The sequence below is a fragment of the Zingiber officinale genome, chromosome 3A (genome assembly GCF_018446385.1).
Source record: "Zingiber officinale cultivar Zhangliang chromosome 3A, Zo_v1.1, whole genome shotgun sequence".
NCBI classification, from domain to species: Eukaryota; Viridiplantae; Streptophyta; class Magnoliopsida; order Zingiberales; family Zingiberaceae; genus Zingiber; species Zingiber officinale.
In genome coordinates this window covers 98,229,517-98,257,251 of record NC_055990.1, presented here as the reverse complement: position 1 = coordinate 98,257,251, position 27,735 = coordinate 98,229,517, and the positions used below count along the sequence as shown (strand labels likewise).

At 37.3% G+C, this 27,735-nt stretch overlaps 1 protein-coding gene across 4 annotated transcripts in view; it reads left to right on the top strand.

Annotated features, from left to right (window-relative positions):
- Nucleotides 1-27,735, top strand: part of LOC122052108 — a 106,598-nt gene that overhangs the window by 55,328 nt on the left and 23,535 nt on the right. Inside the window, exons 4-15 of one of the 4 annotated variants that reach the window (XM_042613512.1) lie at nt 428-576; nt 809-969; nt 3,828-3,876; nt 4,401-4,604; nt 4,819-4,869; nt 10,151-10,600; nt 10,753-10,925; nt 11,141-11,191; nt 17,686-18,616; nt 18,926-20,584; nt 20,663-20,805; nt 20,897-21,002. The gene's annotated coding sequence lies outside the window, so the exon portion shown is untranslated. Of the gene's footprint in view, nt 1-427; nt 577-808; nt 970-1,349; nt 1,760-1,849; nt 2,184-3,827; nt 3,909-4,400; nt 4,605-4,818; nt 4,870-10,150; nt 10,601-10,752; nt 10,926-11,140; nt 11,192-17,685; nt 18,617-18,925; nt 20,585-20,662; nt 20,806-20,896; nt 21,003-27,735 lie in introns of those variants that run through there. The other 3 variants (XM_042613511.1, XM_042613513.1, XM_042613514.1) reach the window with 3 other exon arrangements.

Here is a 27,735-nt window from a genome sequence, read left to right as displayed (position 1 = left end):
TAGTGAGGAATCCTTCCATATTTGTGTCACATTGCAATCCAAGAATTGAGAAGCTATATGTTTGATAGCCAAATTTGGGTACAAGTGTCAAATAGGTGTGTGGATCATTGTATCTAGAATTGGAGTATCTTATACTGACTATCTTAACATTCAAGGCATTGATTATTTTATTTCTGTGTTATTTATCATTGCTCTATTCAAGCCTTTCTTATCCGAACAAAACCATAACCGTCACATTTAAACATGAGGGCAAGCTCTAGGTGAATTCAGAATGTACATTTCAGGTTTGTGGTAGAACCTACATGAATACTAGGATTAATTGGTGCATCTCCCAAGTCCTGACCTACTTTTGTTAATGATGTCTTGCTACTAAAGACATGATTACTTCTAATACTTATAGTATCACTCGGTCATGTTATTTCTGCAGTGTGCACTTCTTTATACCACTGTGTATGGGCAACGAAGGATTTGCGTTATTAATCTCTCCCTTACTTGCACTGATAATATCAGCAGTTTGCAGCAGTTTGTGCCAATCCACTAATTTGGATGCTCAGTTTACTTGTTTTCTCAAGCAAGGTAAAGTTCTACTATCAATAATCTTCACTAGTGCCTCTTGCTTACTGGAATTATGCAATAAAGCATGCTATAATTTTGTTAATTCTGAAGTTTATAAGTGTATGTTTTTGCTTGTTTAGTTTTGAAACTGCAAGTCTACTGTATAAAATATATAATATTTAATTCAGATTTTGCTAAATATTTTGCATTTGTAAATATATATACTGAAAGTGCAAGTCTACTATGCTTGCAGCTGCATGCAGCATCCCTGTGAGCCCTCTTTCTCAAGTAAGGCAACAAATCACTAATATCTGTATCAACATCCTGCATTCCCATAGAAAATTTTGTGCAACAATATCACTATTTGCAAGGATGAAGTCTATGTCGACATCCATTGAATCGAAAAGGCACTTGGTAATGCAAAGTTATCTAGATACTTTTGCTATCTTTCGTACACGTAGATATTATTTTTGATTCGAGCTTTTGATGTTTCATGGGATTTTGACTTTCTTATAACTAATTTTGAAGGATTATGACTTTTATTCCTTATTTTTAGTGATCCATTGTAAAATACGGTATCCAAATAATAATAAAATAATAAGGTTATTTGAGGAATAATCTTAACGAAATTTTTAGAAATTTTTCTGAAATTTAATCGGAGCTTGTATGACATATGTTAAGGGGATAAATTATTGGGCTAGGGGAAAGCCTGTTTAAGCTATCCTATTTGAACGAGGAAATGTTTGATTTTTTTTTATTTCTTTTCTTTTTCTTTTCTTTTTCTCTCTTTTCCTTTGTTTCTTACCATGCCCTAAGCCCGACGCCGACCCCTTTTTCCTCCTCCTCCACGGTTTCTTCTTCCCGAGCCTCCTCATCTCCCCCAAACCGACGACGTCGCATCGCGTCGCTTCCTCTTCTTTCTCGTGATTAATGCACTGGCCAACGGGAAACCGGGCACATCTCCTTCTCGATTTCCTTCTCTTCTCCTCTCCTCTCCTTCCCAACGCACTACCTCTGCCCTAAGCGTCTTCACCGCGAACTGCCAAATTGTGCCGACGTTGTGCAATCCATCGCCAGCCGAGCCCTAGATCCGTTTGACCCGCGTCGTCACCAGCCGAGCCCTAGATCTGTCCGACTCGCGTCGTCGCCACTGTGTGCTGACAGCCGGCATCGCCATTCATCCACCCGAGCAGCCGACGTCGAGGTTCCTTCTTTTTCTTCTCCCGTCTCCCTCACTGTGGTCACATCTTTGTTGCTACCCCGAGCCCTAAATCTGATCTCTGTCCACGAGCAGGGAGTTGTTCCCAGCCGGCCCCTTTTTGTGCTACTCCGATCAGGAGTCCTCGGAGAGTCACCTCCTGATCACCTTGGTTCATTACTGCCTTTCCTTTGCGCGAGGTCGAGTTGGTGATGTTGCAGCCACCTGTTGAGTGAGAGTCGCTGTTGGAGTAGCGAATAGCCATTGGAGAAGGAGAAGGAGGCAGGGAGGGCTGCAGGTTCAGTCAGTAGCATTACTGCTCTGCTGAATTTAGGCTGGCAAGTGCTGAGTTGGAGTACTTGAGAGTGGGCAGTAGTTTTGCCTAATTCTTACTGTAACTTCTGACTTCTCTAATCGAGAGTCAACAGAGGTATTTCTAGATTTGAATGAGTTACTAGAATTGATTTAAATTTAGCTTGATATGAATTGTTGGAGGTAAATCCCTTATTTTGTCTTAACGATACAAATTTATTAAAGGATTGAGTTTAGTTCGAATGATGGCACGACTAGAGTTAATGGAGATAACCCTAGTTGATTGATGGATTAGATTTAGTTGGGGATTTGGTCTAGCTAATTAATTTATAAGTAATTAGCTAAATCTGTATATAATGTATTATAGGACTTTGATTATATCATGTATTAGAGGACTTTTATAATAGGACTTGTATTATATCATGTATTATAGGACTTTTATAAGTAATTTAGCTTGATATGAATTGTTGGAGGTAAATCCCTTATTTTGTCTTAACGATACAAATTTATTAAAGGATTGGGTTTAGTTCGAATGATGGCACGACTAGAGTTAATGGAGATAACCCTAGTTGACTGATGGATTAGATTTAGTTGGGGATTTGGTCTAGCTAATTAATTTATAAGTAATTAGTTAAATCTGTATATCATGTATTATAGGACTTTGATTCGAGACCAGTGTCTCGACGTGGGATCTTTCGGATACGATCTCCATTTTTTAGGCGGGTACCTTGACTTATCTTTTAGATATTGTCATTTGATATGCATAGTGGATTTTAATGAGTAGTAATAATTATGTTATATCTGCATCGGTATGTCATTGCTTGATTCCTTCAGCATGCTTATTTATTATCTGTTTTGCATCCATTACCCTCTTGATTATTTATGCTCATAGAGGTAGTGACATACCATGCCTTATGATATACCGGACTAGACATTTACCATATTTGATACGTGTACCTAGATCTTCTTGTTTGAGCCATTTTTTTTTTGGTACATGTTTTATGGAGGTAGATATTGTTAGGATTTTCATGCTTAGTGTCACGCACCATCTCGCATGATTGCATGCTGAGCGACTGTCGACTCCATTATTGTTGAACACATCACCAGTTACATGGATCTGCACACACAACCACTCATTGGTTAGTGGTTTTTATTCAGGCAGGGTGGGTTGTAGCAGGTTGCTCTGTCAGTGCTCCGCTGATCCACTAATGGGTAGCGTAACGCAGCGTGGTAGCAGAACAGGGATCCCTCCTCTGGACTGTCTCAGGGAGATGAGAGCATTGAGCTCCTCCACTTATGATTTGGAGTAGGAGGATAGGTGTACTCCGACAGCATCCTGTCCACTCGATCACTGAGGATCAGTGATGGTAGAGTGCACAGTTGTCGCCCTACCCACTCGGTCTCACCATCGTATGTGAGATGGCTGACTAGCGTCAGGGGTGACCATGACATGTCATTTGCATCATATGCATGATTGCATTTATTGCTTGTGTCTGTTGCACTTTGTTTGCTGCATATTTAGTGGATGCATATGATTGACATGCATACAGGAGATATGACATTTTCGGTCTGACGACCTTATTATTATGATAGGAGGTCCTGGTGAGTACAGCTTCTCCCATTTCCTTCCGTTTTGCATTTTTCATTATTATTCTAGGAAACTGTACGCATAATTATTACTATTAGTTATTTTCTACTATGCATGTCATCTTGGTATCTACTGAGTGTTGGACTCACCCCGTTGATATATTTTCTATTTCAGGTTGCAGCTGTGATGAGGTTCCAGTCGCTAGTTCCCACTAGGTGTCGAGGTGGTTTTATATTATCGGACTTGTGTTTCCTTGTTAGTGAACTACATACTTGTGATGTATGTGTTTTACACTTTGGATTTTATATCGTGCTCGGGTATGATGCCCATGCTTCCGTTGTGAAGGTTTTCCGTTGTGTTGTGTTTTCCTCGTTGTAGAGTAGGTTTTTACCATTATAACTGCGTGGTTGTGTCAGCCGGAGGCTGAATTATATAAACTATGTGGAATGCTTATCTTATTTCATTATATATGTTCCGACCGTGTTGGCCGAGATTTATGAGCCCTGAGGGCTTTGTAGTCCATTCCAGATTGTCACCCGTACAGGGGAGATGTTATCGAAATTTCCTCTGGCAGGGACTCTCCCCCGGGGCATGACATCCATATCATGTTTTTCCAACAAGACCATAGTATCCTTGAACTTTTTTTCTTTTGTTAGTTAATTAGGGAGGCATACTGTAATCTCTATCATAGTTACTATATTTTACTAGTGTATGTTATTGCTAACTCTGTTATATTTGGTAATGCAGGACAAAAATCCTTATTCTCTTTCTTAACCAAGATGTCAATCTTCTTCTGCCCTATGTTCTTCAACAAAATTGAATGACCATTCTCAAGATTCAAGACAATCTTGTGATTCCCCACCAAGGGTCATCTTCCCAAGTTCTTCATCCTCAGTCTCGAGTGACTCATCCTTCAGCCCTATTGAGAGATTGGTACCTTTATTATTTGAGGTAAATCTTCAATTACATTTTTTTTTATTGTGATTCTAGTTATACTTTTTGTTGTCGTAATCTTGGTAGTTTTTTCTATATCCGATTAGAGTTATTCTAGGTTTGTTTTGGCATTAGCTATTTATTTTCCTTTGAGATTTGAATGTAAGTTTTTATATTTTCATTTGATTGGGGAATTGGACAGTTGATATGTAGCTTGTTTCTTCTTAATCAGGGGTCCTAGATTTTTTTGGGGATTTGATCTTTCGTCGGAGACATAATATAGGTAATGTAATCCCCCTTATAAATCTGCCATGAATTTGATTTTTTTTTTTTTGGATCCATTGCTATTCATCGAAGGAATTGAAATTATTTTCCCTTCCATTGTGATATTATTTCCCCAATTAGGTTGCCGTAGGAGGTGTTGGTTTTGTGTCTTATCATTTTAGTCTTGTATATATTTCTTGAAATCTCATCGACCAAGTTATGCAGAAAATTAGGTAAAGAACTTGGCATGCCTATTTATTTACAATAGCAAGAGGTAGATTTTATTTCTAGAACGAATCAAGAAATTGCCCAAAATGTTAGGGTCCTCTAAGTGAATCAAAACTCTTACTACCATTGTCATAGCGCTCCTTATGTAGTTCTGCTTATTTTTGGTTGTTTCGCTAAAATTTTCTAGTTAATAACAAGATAACATCTTTTGAATGTTTTAGAGCTTATCCATTTATACCTAATTCTAATATTTTTTTTCTTTGCGAAAAAAGTAGTTCGGCGAATTTAAAGAATGTTTACCCATCATAGATTAAAAACCATACCTTTTTGTAATAGTGATGGAGATGTAGTACAAAAGCTAGACTATATGTCTAGTAATGATAAGGGTTGCATATAGAAGAATGTAATACTTTACAACAAAGTGTGTTTATGATTGAAGAATGATAAACCGAAGTTCACATCATCATCATCATCATCATCAACTAGTGTCATAACTTCCTACATAACGGTCATCACTAACCCAAAATGTGACTCATTAGCATTTCTCAAATATGCATGTGAATGTTTTTTTAGCTTGGCCAATCTATCCCATGAAAAAAATTCCTTCATCTCTTGAGCATCTTGATCCTACTATCTTTGTTTTTGAATATGATTCCTTTATGAGCCAACCATAGTCAATTTTGACTAACCGCGTTTAATATTAAATTTCCTTCTTATTAAATTTCTCCGCCTCCAATCATTTTGGACCTTATGGCTAAGCTTAAGAAGATGGCTTGAAGATGTAGTTGTTCACCATATCAAGCATAATTAGACAAGAACATTTGACCTTGTTTTGAAATGTCCCTTACTCCTTACTCAAGACCTCCAAAACTAAAATACCTCATTCATTATTGTCAATATGCATCACATATGAACCTCACAATTTAACATATACTTTTCAAATGGAAATTCATAAGACTCTAACAACATGCACAAAGTCTCCAACTCATATCAACATAACAAATCAGGAAACAAAATTTATTAACATGCTCCTAGGGACCCTCGGACAGTGTGCGTTGTATTCCATCTCATCTTCTTGGCTGCTCCACTCCACATCCCCTATCACATCTATGGTGCCATTTTCTCCACCTGCATCATTTACAATGTGAGTCCACAGACCCCGCAAGTATATCTTCCACAAGTAGGTATGTGATAGGTATAAAAAGCAAGAATTTTAAAACTAGAAAATATAGGACTTGTACTTGCTTCGGCTATAAAACCAACTCAAGCATTTCTTACTAAGATTTAAATTCAAAGGAAAATATCAAACATGGTATAGCCTACACGGTAAGGAAACTCCAACATAACCAACTAAGAGTATACATGGTGCATTTGTGGCAACCCTTATTAGAGCACATTCATTCGGTCCATGATCATGAACTTTTAAAGGAACAGTCTAGGATATTATATATTCACATACCTAAAGCCAATATCCCTTGAATCAATTTCTTTTTTCTTTTTTTTTTATTTGGAAGGCCCTCCCCAGAGCTCATCTGAGGGCACCTATCTCATACTATCACCATACATGCACCTAAACCCCAGTACATTGGACATAACGTACTTCTTTCACACCATGCAAGCATATATGCATATTACTTAGTCGAACCTTATGGCATAAACATGATATCTCTACATGTGGTCATAGTTCTATCATACCAGGTTTCACAAGTTACATGCATAGTAATTAAGCCTATTTTCATAAGAAGAGCTACTTAAACTCCAAACACCTCATGAAAAGCTTCGGCATTTTGAGGTGGCAAGGAGAAACAACCACTAATGAAATATGAGCAGTGGTATAGCAAGAATTCTGATAGGAAAGAAAACTAAAACCGAATTGCAAATCCCACAATTTACATGCATAGTAATTAAGCCTATTTTCATAAGAAGAGCTACTTAAAACACCAAACATTTCATGAACAGCTTCGGCATTTCGAGATAGCAAGGAGAAACTACCACTAATGAAATCTGAATAGAGGTATAGCAAGTTTTCTGTTATGAAAGTAAACTAAAATTGAATTGCAATCCCACCCTCTTTGTTCCACATTTTCATCAATCATGAAGTAACGAACAAGATCTCCGATTCGAATCACAATCTCCCAAATCAAACCCCCACTTTTAGATCTACCCAAGAACAAAAAACTGACCTGTCTTGAAGAAACAAGATAGATACAAGATGGTTCGCAACCTACTTAATCTATCCCGAGGAAATCCAGAGTTATAACAAAAAACAAGAACACAACAAATCGCAAATCACCTTCTACACCCCTTACTAAAACTCATCAAGACAAGAAAAACAAATTCTCATTTCAATCGTATATATTAAAGCAAAAGGAATTTGGAGCAAAACACAGAAAATCGAGCAAAAATCCCTAGCGCGGAATAGGAGAACATCCAAACCCTTATTCTTGCCTACCTAAAGAAAACCCTATCCCATACCTACAAAGGGGAAAGCTATTTGCCTTCCCTTTTTGGTGTCGTTGACCAACTGGCAGTGCTAAAGTTCGCCACTGGCTCCGAACTACTCCGACAAAGTGGCGGCGTCGGATCGATGGCGATGGGCGGCGCCACGTCAATGGAGAGTGGTAACGGGGAATTGGTAGAAGGTGAGCGGCGGAAGGGTTAGACGAATAAGACCTAGGGCTAATATAATCCTTAGAATTATATACTCAATCAACTCCCAACTTGATTGGGTGTTCAAACTAGATATGCCCCCCTAAAACATGTCATACGAGTTCTTTTAAAATCCAAAAAATATTCTATTAATTCCTAAAAAATTTTATAAGTTATTTTCTTTTAATTAACATCCATTATTTTATTTCCATCTGACTCGTGAGACCTTACATGTTTTCACAAAATGAATACCAAAAGAGAGTGGTTCCACTGCTTGTTAAAATTATATAATAATTGAATTATAAATGTTCCCATTAAAGACCAACACCAAGTAATAGAATCTTCCTTGTTAAGAATCATTTGGATTGAACTATTTCAAGATCAACAATAAAATCAAGTTCTTTTCTAGAGAATTGTCCATGTAGCTCAACCTCCTCTCCTCTCCTTCCCAACGCACTACCTCTGCCCTAAGCGTCTTCACCGTGAACTGCCAAATTGCACCGACGTTGTGCAATCCATCACCGGCCGAGCCCTAGATCCGTTCGACCCGTGTCGTCACCAGCCGAGCCCTAGATCTGTCCGACTCGCGTCGTCGCCACTGTGTGCTGACAGCCGGCGTTGCCGTTCATCCACCCGAGCAGCCGACGTCGAGGTCCCTTCTTTTTCTTCTCCCGTCTCCCTCACTGTGGTCACATCTTTGTTGCTACCCCGAGCCCTAAATCTGATCTCTGTCCACGAGCAGGGAGTTGTTCCCAGCCGGCCCCTTTTTGTGCTACTCCGATCAGGAGTCCTCGGAGAGTCACCTCCTGATCACCTTGGTTCATTACTGCCTTTCCTTTGCACGAGGTCGAGTTGGTGATGTTGCAGCCACCTGTTGAGTGAGAGTCGCTGTTGGAGTAGCGAATAGCCATTGGAGAAGGAGGCAGTGAGGGTTGCAGGTTCAGTCAGTAGCATTACTGCTCTGCTGAATTTAGGCTGGCAAGTGCTGAGTTGGAGTACTTGACAGTGGGCAGTAGTTTTGCCTAATTCTTACTGTAACTTCTGACTTCTCTAATCGAGAGTCAACAGAGGTATTTCTAGATTTGAATGAGTTACTAGAATTGATTTAAATTTAGCTTGATATGAATTGTTGGAGGTAAATCCCTTATTTTGTCTTAACGATACAAATTTATTAAAGGATTGGGTTTAGTCCGAATGATGGCACGACTAGAGTTAATGGAGATAACCCTAGTTGATTGATGGATTAGATTTAGTTGGGGATTTGGTCTAGTTAATTAATTTATAAGTAATTAGCTAAATCTGTATATCATGTATTATAGGACTTTGATTCGAGACCAGTGTCTCGACGTGGGATCTTTCGGATACGATCTCCATTTTTTAGGCGGGTACCTTGACTTATCTTTTAGATATTGTCATTTGATATGCATAGTGGATTTTAATAAATAGTAATAATTATGTTATATCTGCATCGGTATGTCATTGCTTGATTCCTTCAGCATGCTTATTTATTATCTGTTTTGCATCCATTACCCTCTTGATTATTTATGCTCATAGAGGTTGTGATATACCATGCCTTATGATATACCGGACTAGACATTTACCATATTTGATACGTGTACCTAGATCTTCTTGTATGAGCCATTTTTTTTTTGGTACATGTTTTATGGAGGTAGATATGGTTAGGATTTTCATGCTTAGTGTCACGCACCATCTCGCATGATTGCATGCTGAGCGACTATCGACTCCATTATTGTTGAGCGCATCGCTAGTTACATGGATCTGCACACACAACCACTTATTGGTTAGTGATTTTTATTCAGGCAGGGTGGGTTGCAGCAGGTTGCTCTGTCAGTGCTACGCTGATCCACTCATGGGTACCGTAACGTAGTGTGGTAGCAGAACAGGGATCCCTCCTCTGGACTGTCTCAGGGAGATGAGAGCATTGAGCTCCTCCACTTATGATTTGGAGTAGGAGGATAGGTGTACTCCGACAGCATCCTGTCCACTCGGTCACTGAGGATCAGGATGATAGAGTGCACAGTTGTCGCCCTACCCACTCGGTCTCACCATCGTGTGTGAGATGGCTGACTAGCGTCAGGGGTGACCATGACATGTCATTTGCATCATATGCATGATTGCATTTATTGCTTGTGTCTGCTGCACTTTGTTTGCTGCATATTTGGTGGATGCATATGATTGACATGCATACAGGAGATATGACATTTTCGGTCTGACGACCTTATTATTCTAATAGGAGGTCCTGGTGAGTACAGCTTCTCCCATTTCCTTCCGTTTTGCATTTTTCATTATTATTCTAGGAAACTGTACGCATAATTGTTACTATTAGTTATTTCCTACTATGCATGTCAGCTTGGTATCTGCTGAGTGTTGGACTCACCCCGTTGATATATTTTCTATTTCAGGTTGCAGCTGTGATGAGGTTCCAGTCGCTAGTTCCCACTAGGTGTGAGGTGGTTTTATATTATCGGACTTGTGTTTCCTTGTTAGTGAACTACATACTTGTGATGTATGTGTTTTGCACTTTGGATTTTATATCGTGCTCGGGTATGATGCCCATGCTTCTGTTGTGAAGGTTTTTCGTTGTGTTGTGTTTTCCTCGTTGTAGAGTATGTTTTTACCATTATAACTGCGTGGTTGTGTCAGCCGGAGGTTGAATTATATAAACTACGTGGAATGCTTATCTTATTTCATTATATTTGTTCTGGCCGTGTTGGCTGAGATTTATGAGCCCTGAGGGCTTTGTAGTCAGTTCCAGATTGTCACCCATACAGGAGAGATGCTATCGAAATTTCCTCTGGCAATGACTCCCCAGGGGCATGACATCCATATCATGTTTTTCCAACAAGACCATAGTATCCTTGAACTTTTTTTCTTTTGTTAGTTAATTAGGGAGGCATACAGTAATCTCTATCTTGGTTACTATATTTTACTAGTGTATGTTATTGCTAACTCTGTTATATTTGGTAATGCAAGACAAATATCCTTATTCTCTTTCTTAACCAAGATGTCAATCTTCTTCTGCCCTATGTTCTTCAACAAAATCGAATGATCATTCTCAAGATTCAAGACAATCTTGTGATTCCCCACCAAGGGTCATCTTCTCAAGTTCTTCATCCTCAGTCTCGAGTGACTCATCGTTCAGCCCTATTGAGAGATTGGTACCTTTATTTATTTGAGGTAAATCTTCCATTGCATTTTTTTTTTATTGTGATTCTAGTTATACTTTTTGTTGTCTTAATCTTGGTAGTTTTTTCTATATCCGATTAGAGTTATTCTAGGTTTGTTTTGGCATTGGCTATTTATTTTCCTTTGAGATTTGAATGTAAGTTTTTATATTTTCATTTGATTGGGGAATTGGACAGTTGATATGTAGCTTGTTTCTTCTTGATCAGGGGTCCTAGATTTTTTTGGGGATGTGATCTTTCGTCGGAGACATAATATAGGTAATGTAATCCCCCTTATAAATCTGCCATGAATTTGATTTTTTTTTTGGATCCATTGCTATTCATCGAAGGAATTGAAATTATTTTCCCTTCCATTGTGATGCTATTTCCCCAATTAGGTTGCGGTAGGAGGTGTTAGTTTTGTGTCTTATCATTTTAGTCTTGTATATATTTCTTGAAATCTCATCCGACCAAGTTATGCAGAAAATTAGGTAAAGAACTTGGCATGCCTATTTATTTACAATAGCAAGAGGTAGATTTTATTTCTAGAACGAATCAAGAAATTGTCCAAAATGTTAGGGTCCTCTAAGTGAATCAAAACTCTTACTACCATTGTCATAGCGCTCCTTATGTAGTTCTGCTTATTTTTGGTTGTTTCGCTAAAATTTTCTAGTTAATAACAAGATAACATCTTTTGAATGTTTTAGAGCTTATCCATTTATACCTAATTCTAATATTTTTTTTCTTTGCGAAAAAAGTAGTTCGGCGAATTTAAAGAATGTTTACCCATCATAGATTAAAAACCATACCTTTTTGTAATAGTGATGGAGATGTAGTACAAAAGCTAGACTATATGTCTAGTAATGATAAGGGTTGCATATAGAAGAATGTAATACTTTACAACAAAGTGTGTTTATGATTGAAGAATGATAAACCGAAGTTCACATCGTCATCATCATCATCATCATCATCATCAACTAGTGTCATAACTTCCTACATAACGGTCATCACTAACCCAAAATGTGACTCATTAGCATTTCTCAAATATGCATGTGAATGTTTTTTTAGCTTGCCCAATCTATCCCATGAAAAAAATTCCTTCATCTCTTGAGCATCTTGATCCTACTATCTTTGTTTTTGAATATGATTCCTTTATGAGCCAACCATAGTCAATTTTGACTAACCGCGTTTAATATTAAATTTCCTTCTTATTAAATTTCTCCGCCTCCAATCATTTTGGACCTTATGGCTAAGCTTAAGAAGATGACTTGAAGATGTAGTTGTTCACCATATCAAGCATAATTAGACAAGAACATTTGACCTTGTTTTGAAACGACCCTTACTCCTTACTCAAGACCTCCAAAACTAAAATACCTCATTCATTATTGTCAACATGCATCACATATGAACCTCACAATTTAACATATACTTTTCAAATGGAAATTCATAAGACTCTAACAAAATGCACAAAGTCTCCAACTCATATCAACATAACAAATCAGGAAACAAAATTTATTAACATGCTCCTAGGGACCCTCGGACAGTGTGCTTTGTATTCCATCTCATCTTCTTGGCTACTCCACCTCCACATCTCCTATCACATCTATGGTTCCATTTTCTCCACCTGCATCATTTACAATGTGAGTCCACAGACCCTGCAAGTATATCTTCCACAAGTAGGTATGTGATAGGCATAAAAAGCAAGAATTTTAAAACTAGAAAATATAGGACTTGAACTTGCTTCGGCTATAAAACCAACTCAAGCATTTCTTACTAAGATTTAAATTCAAAGGAAAATATCAAATATGGTATAGCATACACGGTAAGGAAACTCCAACATAACCAACTAAGAGTATACATGGTGCATTTGTGGCAACCCTTATTAGAGCACATTCATTCGGTCCATGATCATGAACTTTTAAAGGAACAGTCTAGGATATTATATATTCGCATACCTAAAGCCAATATCCCTTGAATCAATTTTTTTTTTTTTTTTAATTTGGAAAGCCCTCCCCGGAGCTCATCCGAGGGCACCTATCTCGTATTATCACCATACTTGCACCTAAACCCCAGTACATTGGACATAACGTACTTCTTTCACACCATGCAAGCATATATGCATATTACTTAGTCGAACCTTATGGCATAAACATGATATCTCTACATGTGGTCATAGTTCTATCATACCAGGTTTCACAAGTTACATGTACAGTAATTAAGCCTATTTTCATAAGAAGAGCTACTTAAACTCCAAACACCTCATGAAAAGCTTCGGCATTTTGAGGTAGCGAGGAGAAACAACCACTAATGAAATATGAGCAGTGGTATAGCAAGAATTCTGATAGGAAAGAAAACTAAAACCGAATTACAAATCCCACAATTTACATGCATAGTAATTAAGCCTATTTTCATAAGAAGAGCTACTTAAAACACCAAACATTTCATGAACAACTTCGGCATTTCGAGATAGCAAGGAGAAACTACCACTAATGAAATCTGAATAGAGGTATAGCAAGTTTTCTGTTATGAAAGTAAACTAAAATTGAATTGCAATCCCACCCTCTTTGTTCCACATTTTCATCTATCATGAAGTAACGAACAAGATCTCCGATTCGAATCACAATCTCCCAAATCAAACCCCCACTTTTAGATCTACCCAAGAACACAAAACTGACCTGTCTTGAAGAAACAAGATAGATACAAGATGGTTCACAACCTACTTAATCTATCCCGAGGAAATCCAGAGTTATAACAAAAAACAGGAACACAACAAATCGCAAATCACCTTCTACACCCTTTACTAAAACTCATCAAGACAAGAAAAACAAATTCTCATTTCAATCACATATATTGAAGCAAAAGGAATTTGGAGCAAAACACAGAAAATCGAGCAAAAATCCCTAGCGCGGAATAGGAGAACATCCAAACCCTTATTCTTGCCTACCTAAAGAAAACCCTATCCCATACCTACAAAGGGGAAAGCTACTTGCCTTCCCTTTTTGGTGTCGTTGACCAACTGGCAGTGCTAAAGTTCGCCGCTGGCTCCGAACTACTCCGACAAAGTGGCGGCGTCGGATCGATGGCGATGGGCGGCGCCACGTCAATGGAGAGTGGTAATGGGGAATTGGTAGAAGGTGAGCGGCGGAAGGGTTAGACGAATAAGACCTAGGGTTTAATATAATCCTTAGAATTATATACTCAATCAACTCCCAACTTGATTGGGTGTTCAAACTAGATATGTCCCCCTAAAACATGTCATACGAGTTCCTTTAAAATCCAAAAAATATTCTATAAATTCCTAAAAAATTTTATAAGTTATTTTTCTTTTAATTAACATCCATTATTTTATTTCCATCTGACTCGTGAGACCTTACATGTTTTCACAAAATGAATACCAAAAGTGAGTGAAGGGCTTGAGTAGTTCCACTGTTAAAATTATATAATAATTGAATTATAAATGTTCCCATTAAAGACCAACACCAAGTAATAGAATCTTCCTTGTTAAGAATCATTTGGATTGAACTATTTCTAGATCAACAAAAAAATCAAGTTCTTTTCTAGAGAATTGTCCATGTAGCTCAACCTCCATATTTTAATTTTTTATAATTTTATTCTTAGTATTGCATTTGTCATAGAAGTATTTGATTTACGCTTTAGTAGTAGATTCTTATGTCATGTATCCTCCTAAGCCTGATATTTGTCAGATTATTGACTTATATTTTGCTGAAAGAAATAAAACTATTATTTCACTTTGTGTAAACTCTTCTAGATATAGCACCTTTTTTAGTTTGGGCAAGAATCATTCTAATATGTTTTGCAAGACTAAACATGGTTTGAAATTTTATACCATGTTGGGGTGAATGATTGAAATGTATGATTCCGATAAAATCGCCGAAACTCGATACAACTTAGCATCATGGTTTAAAATCTCAAGTCGATACTCTAATGCTCCAATATTGAGTTTCAATGATTTAATAGAATGATATGATTTGACAATTTCGCCCAACATGATACAATTTTTTAAATCATGCTCTGCATAGACAATGTTTCCTTCCTATGCTTCATCTTCTTCCTTCTTCAATTCTAATCCATTATCGACATAATGCATTAAAATATCGACACAATACTAAAACAATATTATTTTAGTGAAAAATCAAAACTTCAACACGACTCAAGATTTTGAATCTTAATTGGAATTAAGTACTAAATATCAAACTCTTTAAATCGTTTGGATCAACCAATCTTCACCGCCAGTGACTAAGATTAGTTACATGTGTAACTCAATATAAAGAACTCTTAAACTTCCAAGATTTTTTAGTTGAGTCACCAAGTTCCATCTTAAGACAACCAATTCTGGAAATATGAACATGAGTTTGTGTGTCCATAAGAATCTTTTTCTCATCTATCAACCTTATGCATCACCTAAGTAGGTAAAAAATATGCTAGATTGATGTAAAATTAAACTGCTGAAGACACTTTTAATAATTGTTAATATACTTCTATTTCTTGTTGACAGTTGCTTCCCTTGATAGTGATGTAATGTTGTTGCTAGTCTTTAAATACGTGATTGCTTGTATTATCTACTAAAAGCACAAATATTTTATAGGAAATTCTTGAACTCGAGTTGTATACACATCTAAAACAAGTGCTTAATGACTTGTCCCTTTATCCAAGTAGGCAAGTGTGGGTTTTCTATAGTTTATCCATTAGCCCACTAAAACAAGAGAATGCAACTAGGACAATATTTCTTTTGGATCAGCCTTGACAAACGAGGAAGATAAAAAAAAACTTTGTTAACAATAATAAAATAAGATAAAATTTATTTAAATATAGATGATGATATAGTAGGAGCGGATAGAGTCCAATGACATAGAAGGATCCATATAATCAACCTCACTTAGTGGGATAACAGTTGATTGTTGTTGTTGTATTAACCTTGACAAGAAACAATGTATCGTCAACGACTTACCAAAGGCGGTTGCTACTAACTAGCAAAAAATAAAATAAAATAAAAATTAAATGATGCTCCTTATGTTTACCATGTTTAAGGATCTTTGTAAACTCATTGTGGGCAATGTGAATAAATGAAGAGAAAAGAGTTTGTGTGCATAATGTGCCAAAAAACAATTATAAAGGTTTTTTTTTTAAAAAAAAAAAATCTATCTTCAATACAACTTCTTTATTATTCTTTTGACACTAATTTATTATTTCAATTATAGTCATAAAGCTATGCTTCTGCACCTTAAGGAAAGCAAAGCAATTAGGAGGCACTATATCACTAATTAATTGTTGAAGTCTAAGTGCCAACACTTTAGAGATGACTTTAATAATACATTTTCTACTGCAATTGGGTATGATTTCACTCCACATTTTCTGTAAGTTTAGTAAGTCCATGAATAGTAGTTTAAGTCTCAGCATGAGTGAACGACTCAACCAATGAAAAAAAAGAAACATTTTTATGATATTTCAATCTCCTGTATGTAAAACAACTAAGGGATTAAATTGTCTTTATATAATTCTTTTAAAATGATTTGTAGAACCATCAAGTATATACCTTTGATCAGTTTCCATTAGATCTTCAATTTGCAATTAGGTAATAGAGGGTTTAATATTATTACTATGAGCTATACAATGAAGATATGAAGCATTTTCACCAACTTCCCAAGTGCACTTATCAAATCTCCATCTGATTGTAGTTGCCTAGTTTAGCCCATATGATCATTTTAAGTCAACATTGATTTGATAAGTGTTTCATTCAAAGAATTGACCATATCTGTTAGCTATTTTATCAGATTCCTTTGAGGGGTACCCCTCATCAAATCACCTATTAAGCTGAGAGAAACCTATATCCACTGATATTATCTTTCCAAGTAAGCTATCCTTTGTATTGGATTTAAATTTCTAAAAATTTTAATTTTCGTTAAAGTATATCATAGTTCCTCGTATAGCAATATTCTAGCGTTTAGTTACTACATTTCTTTTTATTTCAATTTCCTTATTGATGCAACTATGCGAAGTATTTCACAACCTACTTGTCAAATGCCTTCTCTTCCAAGTATAATCAGACAGTTAGTTTAATGGTTTAGACTTTGGAATTTGGAAGAAATGTGTCATGAAATTTATAGTGAAAAAACCCCGTCAATTTCATGAAAGCTTGTATGCTCATTGCTTTAAATACTATGTTAGATTTAGATAACAAAAGATGCTAATCTGGAAAGTTTACAATAGTTTGAATATTTCTATTCTTTGTTCACTAGTTTTGTGCTTTGACACCATTATGTTGTTTATATCATCTTGCAATTCTCATATAATTTTGGTACTCTTTGGCAAGCATTTATTTTGGTTCACATAATTAGCTTTGATGGTTTTAGCATCAACTCTTGTTATGCAGGTTGTTTGACCTCTTAATCAAGTCCTTTGTTCTATTGCTGGTCAAGATATTGTTCACATGAATGACAATGATAATGTTAACTCCGACGATTTTAAAAACACTATACTATTGATGAGTTTGAGTTTTAGAACCTAGGAAATCTAGAGGACAATGGGAAACTAGGGCTACAATTCTGATGCAAACCTCTAAAAATGCTCTTACTATTAGAGTGGTCACATTATTTGCAAGTTGAACAAGAAATCAGAGAATTTTTGGCAGTTTATTTAACTAGACATGTTCTAGAATAAGTTTTGTCCTAACATCATTCATCCTAAGATTTTTAGTCTGGTTTATTTTTATTAAAGTAAATTTCTTGTTAACAATTTTGGTATTGTCTCTGCAGAACACAACGACAAAGGAAAATGAAACCCTTTTAGCCATCATAACAGCTTATGTACAGGGCGAGGATGTAGCCGCTAGAGGAAGAATGTTACTATACACTTTTGTTAACAATGTTGACAGTTTTCAAAATGTGGAATTATTAATTAAAATAGAAAGTCAATTTTCATTAACAAAATAAAACTTTACTTTCTGAACTTGGTGTAATTTTTTTTTTAGTTTTACTGTTTTTTTGTCTAACAGATTTTCGAGGTTTACTTGAAAGAGTTAAAGGGTGTTGTGTCTGCCATAGCTTCTCTCCAAGGTCATTTGTTGGTTTCATCTGGCCCTAAGACCTCCTTGCACAAATGGACTGGTACTGAGTTGAATGTTATCACTTTCTATGATGCTCCTCTTTATGTAATGGAATAGAAAACATTGTAAGTATGCTTTCTTTTAAGACTTGAACCTAACTATATCAGAAAGCTCGTAGGCATTTGTTTCTGTTCCAAAATTTTGGTACAAAATTGCTTGAGTCATATAAACTTTATATTTAGTATTCTGTCTTCAGTTTTCTGTACCTCTATCATTTAAGTTGGGTTATTGTTATTTCTGATTATTACAATGTCTATCTGCTATCATTATTCCTCGAATTATGACCCATTTTTGAAGAACTGATTAAAACTCGCAGGATTCATCTCCCTTTTAATTTTTATTGCATGGGCTATAGAAATGTGATCATTGTGATTCATGAAAAATATGAATTTTGCAGGTCAAAAATTTTATCTAGTGGGAGATATTCACAAAAACCATCTATTTTTAAATTGGAAAGAGCAGGGTGCTCAGTTGAACTTATTAGCCAAGGATTTGCTTCTCTTGATTGTTATGCAACTAAGTTTCTGATAGATGGAAGTACATTGAGCCTTGTAGTTTCAGATGATAAAAAAAATATTCAGGTAAGGTGCTCGCTCAACTAGTGCTAGTAGTATGTTGGATATTTGATTAACACTGTTAACTAACTAGGTACTTCCCTTTTTCCATAGCTTTTTTGTTTGTAATGCAACATAAGTGCAATTTGAACATGTATATGATAATTTCCTAATTAAATTTTTTACTATTCTGCTAGTCAGACATACTTACGAGCGTGTTCACTGGTATATGACTCCTATCAAAGACATCTATGATGCATGTGTTTGTTGTATATTTTTCACAGAACTTGTAGTCAAGCACCTGAGCTTGTTCAATGCTTTAATATTCTGTTGCAGATATTCTATAATGCTCCAATAACATTAGGGTTGGAAAGGGCAGAAGCTTTTGTCTAGAGTTGAATTTCATGCTGGGGCCCATGTGACAAAATTCTTGAAGCTGTAGATGCTCTCCATCTCTTCTGATCAAACCAATATAACTCCTGGTTATGACAAGACCAACTGGTTCACCCTTCTATTCAGTACACTAGATGTGAGCATTGGTTGTATTGCACCATTGGATGAACCATTCTGCAGACTTCAAACCCTGCAAAAAAAAAACTAGTAGATGTTCCCCATACATGTGGCCTGAATCCAAAATCATTTCAGTAGTTCCATTCAAATGGAAAGGCACATCGTCCTATCCAGATAATATGGTTGATTGTGAGCTTCTTTCCTAGTAAGGATTCTTTTCTTCATGCTTATGATGAGAATAACTGGTAAATTAGTTTCAAAGATGTTAGGTAACTATGGCTACTTTTTATATCAAAATTAGTGCTGCTCAAAGTTCCTTTTTCCTGTGTTTTGATGATGGCTTGTTAATCTATAATTTTTCAGGTATAGATTTATTTGATTGATGTATAGATAATATTTTCTTTCAGATCAGATTTCTATTCAAGTAACGTACATGATTAGGGTTGACAAAAATCTCTTGAAACATGTAGGAAAGCAATTTTGTTACCCAATTATTCTTATCAAATTAAGTTTTAAGAGTAAATGCTATTTATTACCCATGAGAAAGCAATTGCAGTGTATAATATATACAAGGAAATAACATTTTGATGAGCCTTATTTAGCAACACAGCTTGGAGATTGGGAAATAGGATTAGGAAGGAGTTTGTGTTGTTTCTGATTGGGTAGTGTTGAGTGCCCGAGTTACATGCCATGTTCTATAGGCAGCAAACTGTTCCTTATAGAAATGAGTGGATAAAATTGTTGATTTGGAGCTGCAAATTAGCCATAGATTTGGTTTGGTGTGATTCTTACTTGCCATTCTAAATGTTGTACAATCTTTTCCCATTTCTAGGTACGAAATGCTACCACTAGACAAATGGATTGTCACGACTCGTTCACAAATTCTTTTAAATTTAAGTGATCTTTCACTTGGCACAAGTTTCTTGTGATTGAATGTGCATTTTAAATTATTGAGAACTTCTCTTGCATCAATCTAATGTAATGAACTAACTTTTCCCATGGGATACTTTGCCCAGTGGCATGCTAAAAGGAGGACAACTTAGTATTCTAACTGATCAAGTGTAATTTGACAACGGGCCCCAGTGATCAAGAATGTTTTATTGTGGACCACTACTATCAGACCCGATACTTTTGAGTATACTGTCAGGGTAATATGCTAAAATGTTATTGCCATGTGTGTAAGTCTGAGTAAGGTGCATTTTCTTTGGATAGAAATACTTATCAAATACATTTATTTGTTTAGGATAAGTCAGTTGATGTTCGTTAGGGTGTGGAGTCATGTATTGTTGAAGTTCTTAGAGTCTATGGACACAAGGCATTATGTGAACCTTTTTAAAAACGTTTGTTCTAATTTTCTTGATGACAATGATGACATGGAATATCACCACATTTTTCCTTCTAATTTTGCATACTACCAAATGTATGATGTGAAGGGACCTACTTTGACAATTGTACTTGAGTGTAAGCCATCTAGAGTGATTGAAGGTATTTTTCCAGACTTCATATCTCTTAAAAACCCAACCTCAACTCTATTTGATTTCTATCCTACTTTGTTGCCTTCAGAATTTTCAGATTCTACAAGAGTGATTGTGTTGGTGATTCGACTTCTAAGTCTACTAGAAGAATGGAAAGCTAGTATCAAATGTTGGCAATGAGTGTAGACCTAGCTATAAGATGACTTCAATGGTGTGCTCTTCTCTCTAGTTGTAAGATAACTTTAAAGCAGACTATGCTTACTTTTGATATTATTTGAGATCTATCCTACTTTGTTGCCTTAAGAATTTTCAAATTCTACAGGAGTGATTGCTCTAGTGGTCTGACTTCCAAGTCTACCATGAAGACTGGAAAGCTAGTATCAAATGTTGGCAATGAGTGTAGACCTGGTAGTAAGATGACATCAATGGTGTGATTTTCTCCCTAGTTGTAAGATAACTTTAAAGTAGACAATGCTTACTTTTGATATTATTGTTTTGCTAAGGAAATGTTCCGACAAGGACTTTCAAACCTGACCCCTTTTGTTCTATACAAGATGTTGTCCGGTCACAACCTTTATTTAACATTAGAGACTCCAATAAAGTTTAATAAGGAAAAATTATTTATATTTGTGCTAATAATTCTAACATGTATTCATTGCTTAAAATTTTCTTTCTGAATACTTTGCAAGAAGATAGGGAGAAACTTATTCCTCGAAGATTTAAATTTGAGGAGGTAGGAGCTGGAGGTTTGTTTCTCAAAAGATGAAGTTATTTTTATTTATTCTTTTGACATTGGAGCTTGCATAAGACCACCCTAGTGATGGAAGAAAATGTTTGATAAGAAATTCCTATTGACATTGGATATATTTATATATTATAAGCTAAAAAATTTGAAGAAGTAATTAAAATTGTAATATGACATTGTGATCTACTTTAGTTCTTTGACCTCTTAAACAAGAGTAAATCCATCCATATCTTTGCAGCACTCTTGAAGGGGAGCCTTGGCGCAATGGTGAAGTTGCTATCGTGTGACCTAGAGGTCATGGGTTTGAGTCTCGTAAATAGCCTCTTGCAAAGCAAGGTAAGGCTGCATACAATAGGCACTTCCTCTGGACCCCTTATTTGGAGGAGCTTTGTGCATTGGGTTACCCTTACTATCTTTGCAATACTCTTCCTTTCCTTATTTCCTTCCTCACCACAAGTAGATATGTTCTTAGCGAAGAAGAGGAAAGGAATGATTTGTGGGTTTTATAAATGTTTACGTAGAGAAAATGGCAAAAATGACTAGTAGCCAGTAACCCAGTGGTGTCTAGCTATTGGGTCATAGTACTGTTATAACTAGGGGTGTAAACGAATCGAATCGAGCTGAATATGCAGAAAAATTTAAGGCTCAAATTCAGCTTGAAATAGGTATCAAGCTCGATTCGAAGCTCGAAAAATTCAAAATATTTGGTTCGAGTTCGGTTTGAATTAGGGCTCGGGTTCGAGTTCAGCTCAAAATATTCGAATATGTTTGCGAACTATTCGAATAATTGCTCGAAAATAGGTTCGAAAGGCTTGAAATTTATTTATTTAATATATATTCAACTTATATTAATAAATATTAAGACTTGCGAGCGGCTCGAACAATATAATTTGGGCTTGTGTTCGGCTCGAAAAAAAGTTCAAACATGTTCAAGTTCGGCTCGAATTCAATAGATTCGAACCAATGTGGGCATAGATAATATATATAACACTAGATACATAATACATAACAATTAATGCTAATCAATTGGCAAATCCATAAAAGATATGTAGATGAATTCCTAAAAATACACATGCCATTAGATTTTATTTTGCAATTTTATTGAATCAATCTGTAGTAATTTGGATATGTTGAAATGAGAGAAAAATTATTGAGATAATATTAATATGCTCAGATATGACATCCTAAATAAGTCAGCGTTGTAGCTAAACCATAATGGTTGGGTCTAACATAACTTGATAATAATCAATCATTTGGACTTTGACCAGCTTTGTTGCATAATCCTTATGTCGCCATAAGTAGATACAGTATAGGTCATCCCCTCACTAGATAAGATTATGACTCTATACATAGACTTTTATAATATTTGTAACAGTAAACGTATTGTTTAGGTGCATTCATGCCCAGATACATCTATAGAAGGGTGTTTCTGACAATTAACATTACTACTTCTTCTGACATGATTATTGTATCCAAATCTCTGATGATTTTTCTTGTAATATTTTGTTGCCCAGGTTACACACAGTTTCCTCTTCCAACAGATATATTTGATACATGGCGCAAATGTGCTTTTGGTTAAGTTACTTTTAAGTTCCAAGCATTTTTTTTATAAGTAAAAAAATATATATCAAAGCAAGACCAAGGTACAATACCCAAAAATTAGTAGCGGCTCATCTTTGACATAATGTTAGATAAAAAATACTCCCAAACTCCAACAATCATGAATTTGTGCATTTTTAAAAAATTTCTCACTCTTTGACTATCCCTCATCAAAGATGCAAATGTTCCTAGATCTCCATGCAAAGTGTATCAAAGCCGACATCACAAGGTGTCCGGCTTTAGTCAAGAGACGACCTCCTTTGAAGACATGCCTAAAGACTTAGAGCATCCACATGCAACATTTGGGTTACTCAAGATGTAACGCCCGAAAATTCTCAAAGCTAAATTAGAAATATTCTATAATTATTCTGGAATTTTTAGATATTTTTCCGGAATTTTTAGAGTAACGGAAGTAGCAAAAATAATTAGAAACCGAAAACGGCCTAAGCGGGGATTGAACCTGAGACCTATGACTTGGGGATAATGCTAGTAACCGGTTGAACCCAGCAGGGCCGTGCTGAAAGGAAAGGGAACCAATAAAATTTATATTGGTATTGGGGCGAATTAACTCCTTAATATAAATAGGGAATTAATAGGTGAAGAGTTATTGGGTTAACGTGACTTTTCTCCTCCCTCACCCTAATTCCGCCGATCCCTTCTCCTCCTCCTTCTCTCGGCGCCAACCATAAGAGGAACTAGGGTTCCATCCCTAGGGTCCCAAGGTCACTTTCCGGCGACGTTTTCAGCACAAGGACGTTCCCCTCCGCGAGTAGAGCACGTGGACGCGAGCGAATCGTCGAGAAGTCGTCTCTACCAGAATTTCTAGCGATTAGATTTGTAAGAAATCTAGCACACAGGTAAGAAACCCCTCACCTGCAGTATAAGTAGATTCCGTGTGAATTCCATGTGTTAGTTTAATAGTACGTCGACTTCCGACACAAAGGATGCGAATTAGCGCATGCCAAGTGTTCGATAAATTGTGTAGTTCAGTAAAATGCAATTTAGGCATTTTAGTAGCTTAGATAAATGCAATAGAAGCATCTTTACAGTTTATTTAGTCTTGCTTCAGCTTTTACCGGACTAGATGTCCAATGGGTGGGCTCCCACAGTCGCCTCTAGGTTTAGATAACCTAGTTCTGGGTTTAGACAACCTAGTAAAAGCAAGATCAGTATTTATTAGCTAGTGTTCAGTATTTTACTTTTCAGTGACACTGTACTGGATTAGATATCCATTGGGTTGGGCTCTCACAGTCGTCCCTAGGTTCAGATAACCTAGTAACCCTACTAACTTCGGGACTTGCAAACCCGGGTTTAGTTAGGGATGCGCGCATAGCACGTACAGTTTGTTGGGTTTTTCGGGCCGCGAAAACCGCTTTTTGCGTCGCGGAAACCCCGAATCGCCCAAGCCACGGATCTCGTGCAAGGTAAAACCGAACGAAAAATACGAGTACGAGTTTAAAATATGATCGACTCTTAGATCTATGAGGGAAAAATATTTACCCTTGATGTGTGCCCTTCGCAATCCCGCAACGTCCAAAGGTAGCCGGATCTTGAGACCGTCAAGCGAACGGTCCTCTAGCGGTATCCACACGAACAAGGAGTGGTCTTCTACCACTCAAAGATGGAGAGGAGAACCCACAAGTGTGCTAGCACTTTCTAGGGCTCTCGGATTGGATCTAAAAGGTGAGAAAGGAGAGAAGGGAAAAAGGAACTCATACACTCCTCTAGGTACTCTCCTTTTGTGACCTTCACACCACCTAGTTGCTTGGAATCAACTCTCACTTCTTCTCCACCATGAAGCCACGACCATCAGCAAGCTAGAGAGAGGGAGAAGCACCCAAGGAAGAAGAAGCATTGAACACCATTCAATCGCCACCAAACGAAACCCTCTCCTCACTTAGCGTGCCGGCCACCACACGTGTAACCCCACATTAATGCGGCCACATTAAGAGGATTAATGGTGTGTAACCTCCACGAGGTGGCACACCATTATATAAGGGGATGATGTGGCGTGCCACGTAGGACGAGTCATCCTCACGATGTGTCAATTCATCAAGTCAAACTTGATGTGTCATCCTCTATTCGTCAAGTCAAACTGACCAACGCTCTTCCTAGTTGAGTTAAACTAAGTTGATTCAAGTCAATTTTAATTTAATGAATCTCAATTCATTAATGTAAATCGACTCACGAATCAAATTTAAATTGCACTATTCAACAATTGAATCTAATCGAGTCTAACTCAATAAGTCTAATTAATCCAATCTTCGATTCATCATATAATCTAATCCTATCGTTCATCATACGAACTTAATCTCCACGTCACACGTGTTCTTCATGACCCAATGTTCTTAACGCCGCAATGTTATAAACTCCTTTAAAAACATAAGCAATGAGCTGCATCTAGCAATACATCATCATACCCAAGTTACAAGAAATGTCGAGATCCAACATCACCTGTGACTACTAATCGTGACCAATACGCGACAAGTGTCCTTCTATCCTGACATCTAGATTGATCAACGTGAGGCATAGACCGTGTCATCCTCCGACCAATCTAAATCTTGAACTCTAGGTCACTCAATCAAACGAGCTCAATATCTCATATCGACTCATTTGGCCATACACTTCGTGGTCTCACTCTATCAAGAATATCGATGTCTCCCCCATATACGAGGGATGATCCCATCTATATCACTCACATCCCTCTCATAATTTGTTATATACCCAGTAACGCCTTTATAGTCCATTACGGGTGACGTTTGATGAAACTAAAGTACATAACTCCTTATGTAGGATCCACGGTGACTTGTGTCCAAGACTAATATACTAATACACGAGAAAGTATACGACACTCATATAACGATCCACGATACTTTCTCACGGCGGATCATTCAAGATACATTCTCTAATGATACCCACGTGTCACCGATATCTCTATATCCACGACTTGTGAGATCAAGTCATCGAGCTAACTCACACGCTAGTCTTATCAGATTAACATTCTCCCAATGTTAATACTGACTAAGAACGATTTAGAGTAGTGTTCCTATATCATCTCACTATCGATTCAACTAATCAATCGATATAGGTATGAACGTTCTACTCAGGGCGTTACTATACTTATTTTATCCGACACTAATACAAATAAGCATAATAACCAAAACCAACGCCTTTATTAATATACAAAATACGATATACACGAGTCCATACAATCATCAAACGATTGCTCTGGGCTCTAACTAACAATCTCCCACCAAGACTAAGGCCAATCAAGATAGGCTCCAAGGCCCAACGACTAGTGCGACCATCACGCTTTCTCGTCGCCAAAGCCTCGTCAAGGGATCCGCGATGTTAGCCTCTGTAGTACTCTTCACATCTCCTCCATCGATAATCTCTCGAATGACGGAAGCGCCGTAGTATGTGCCGTGTGAGCGAGGTTCCTTCGCATGTTATAGCTCCATTGTTGTCAGAGCTCAACTGGATCGACGATGCTAGAACCACCCCAAGTTCAATGATGAACTGGATCCAAATCGCCTCCTTTCACGCCTCGACGCAAAGAATGATGCTCGTTGTAGAATCGCCATCAGATCCCGCTTCAACTCTTCCAACGACAAGACCACCATTAATGCAAAATACAAACCCCGATCGCGATCTATAGTCATCCTGGTCGAAGCTAGATCATCAGTAACCCTTTACGGCTCATCATCGCTTCCATATATCAAGAAATATTCTTTAGTCCTTCTTAAGTACTTTAGAATATTCTCGACCGCCATAATGACTTTCACCGATCGACCGTGATATCCGTCACGCCAAAGCATACGGACATCGTGCCGAGTACATAAGACGTGGCGTATACGATCGATCCTACGGCCGAGGCATAAGGATCCGATCCACGCGGTCTCTCTCCTCTCTGAAGAGGGACTTGAGTCTTCGAAGACTCACACGCGACATCGGCAGTAAATCCTTCGAGTTCGCACGGCAAACCCAAGGAGTACCTGTCAACGTATGCACTCGACTTCAGTCAAGCAATCTCAGATCATCTCTATGATCTCGAATCCCTGTAACGCGGGATGCCTCACCTAAGTCCTTCATCGAGAAGCAACTCCCAGCCGTGTCTCGACAGATCAAGCATGGGATGTCCTTCCCAATGAGTAGTACGTCATCCACATACAATACGAGGAAGACAACTACGTCCCCTACAACCTTCTCAGACACAAGGCTCATCTTCGCTCTTTGAAACCAAACTGTTTGATCGCATCATCGAATCGAAGATTCCACCGAGAAGTCTTTAATCCATAAATGGACTGCAACGATACTCTACTAGTGTGGATCTACTAAACCCTCGTGTCGTGTACATATCCTCGAGTAGGTTTCCATTCGTAAACACGGTTTTGACATCCATCCGCCATATCTCATAGTCATGGTAGGCTGCAATAGCAAGCATGATCCGAATGGACTTAAACATCGCATCGAGAAAAGGTTTCATCATAGTCAATACCACGAATCGCTTGAAACCTTTAGCTACCAAGCGACCCTTATAGATAAGTCCATCCACGCTTTCTCTTAAAGACCCACTGCACCCAATGGGTTTTACCCCTCGGTGGATCAACCAAAGTCCATACTGGTTGGTGTACATGGATTCCATTTCGGATCTCACGGCCTCTAGCCATTTCTAATCTGTCTCATCACAACTTCGATAGTGGTAGGCTCATCCTCATGAGCATAACGACATCACGTGGTCGAACAAGAGAAATGAGTATCTCTCAGCCTGACGACGTACCCTATCGGACCTGCGAAGAGGTATGCCCACTTGAACC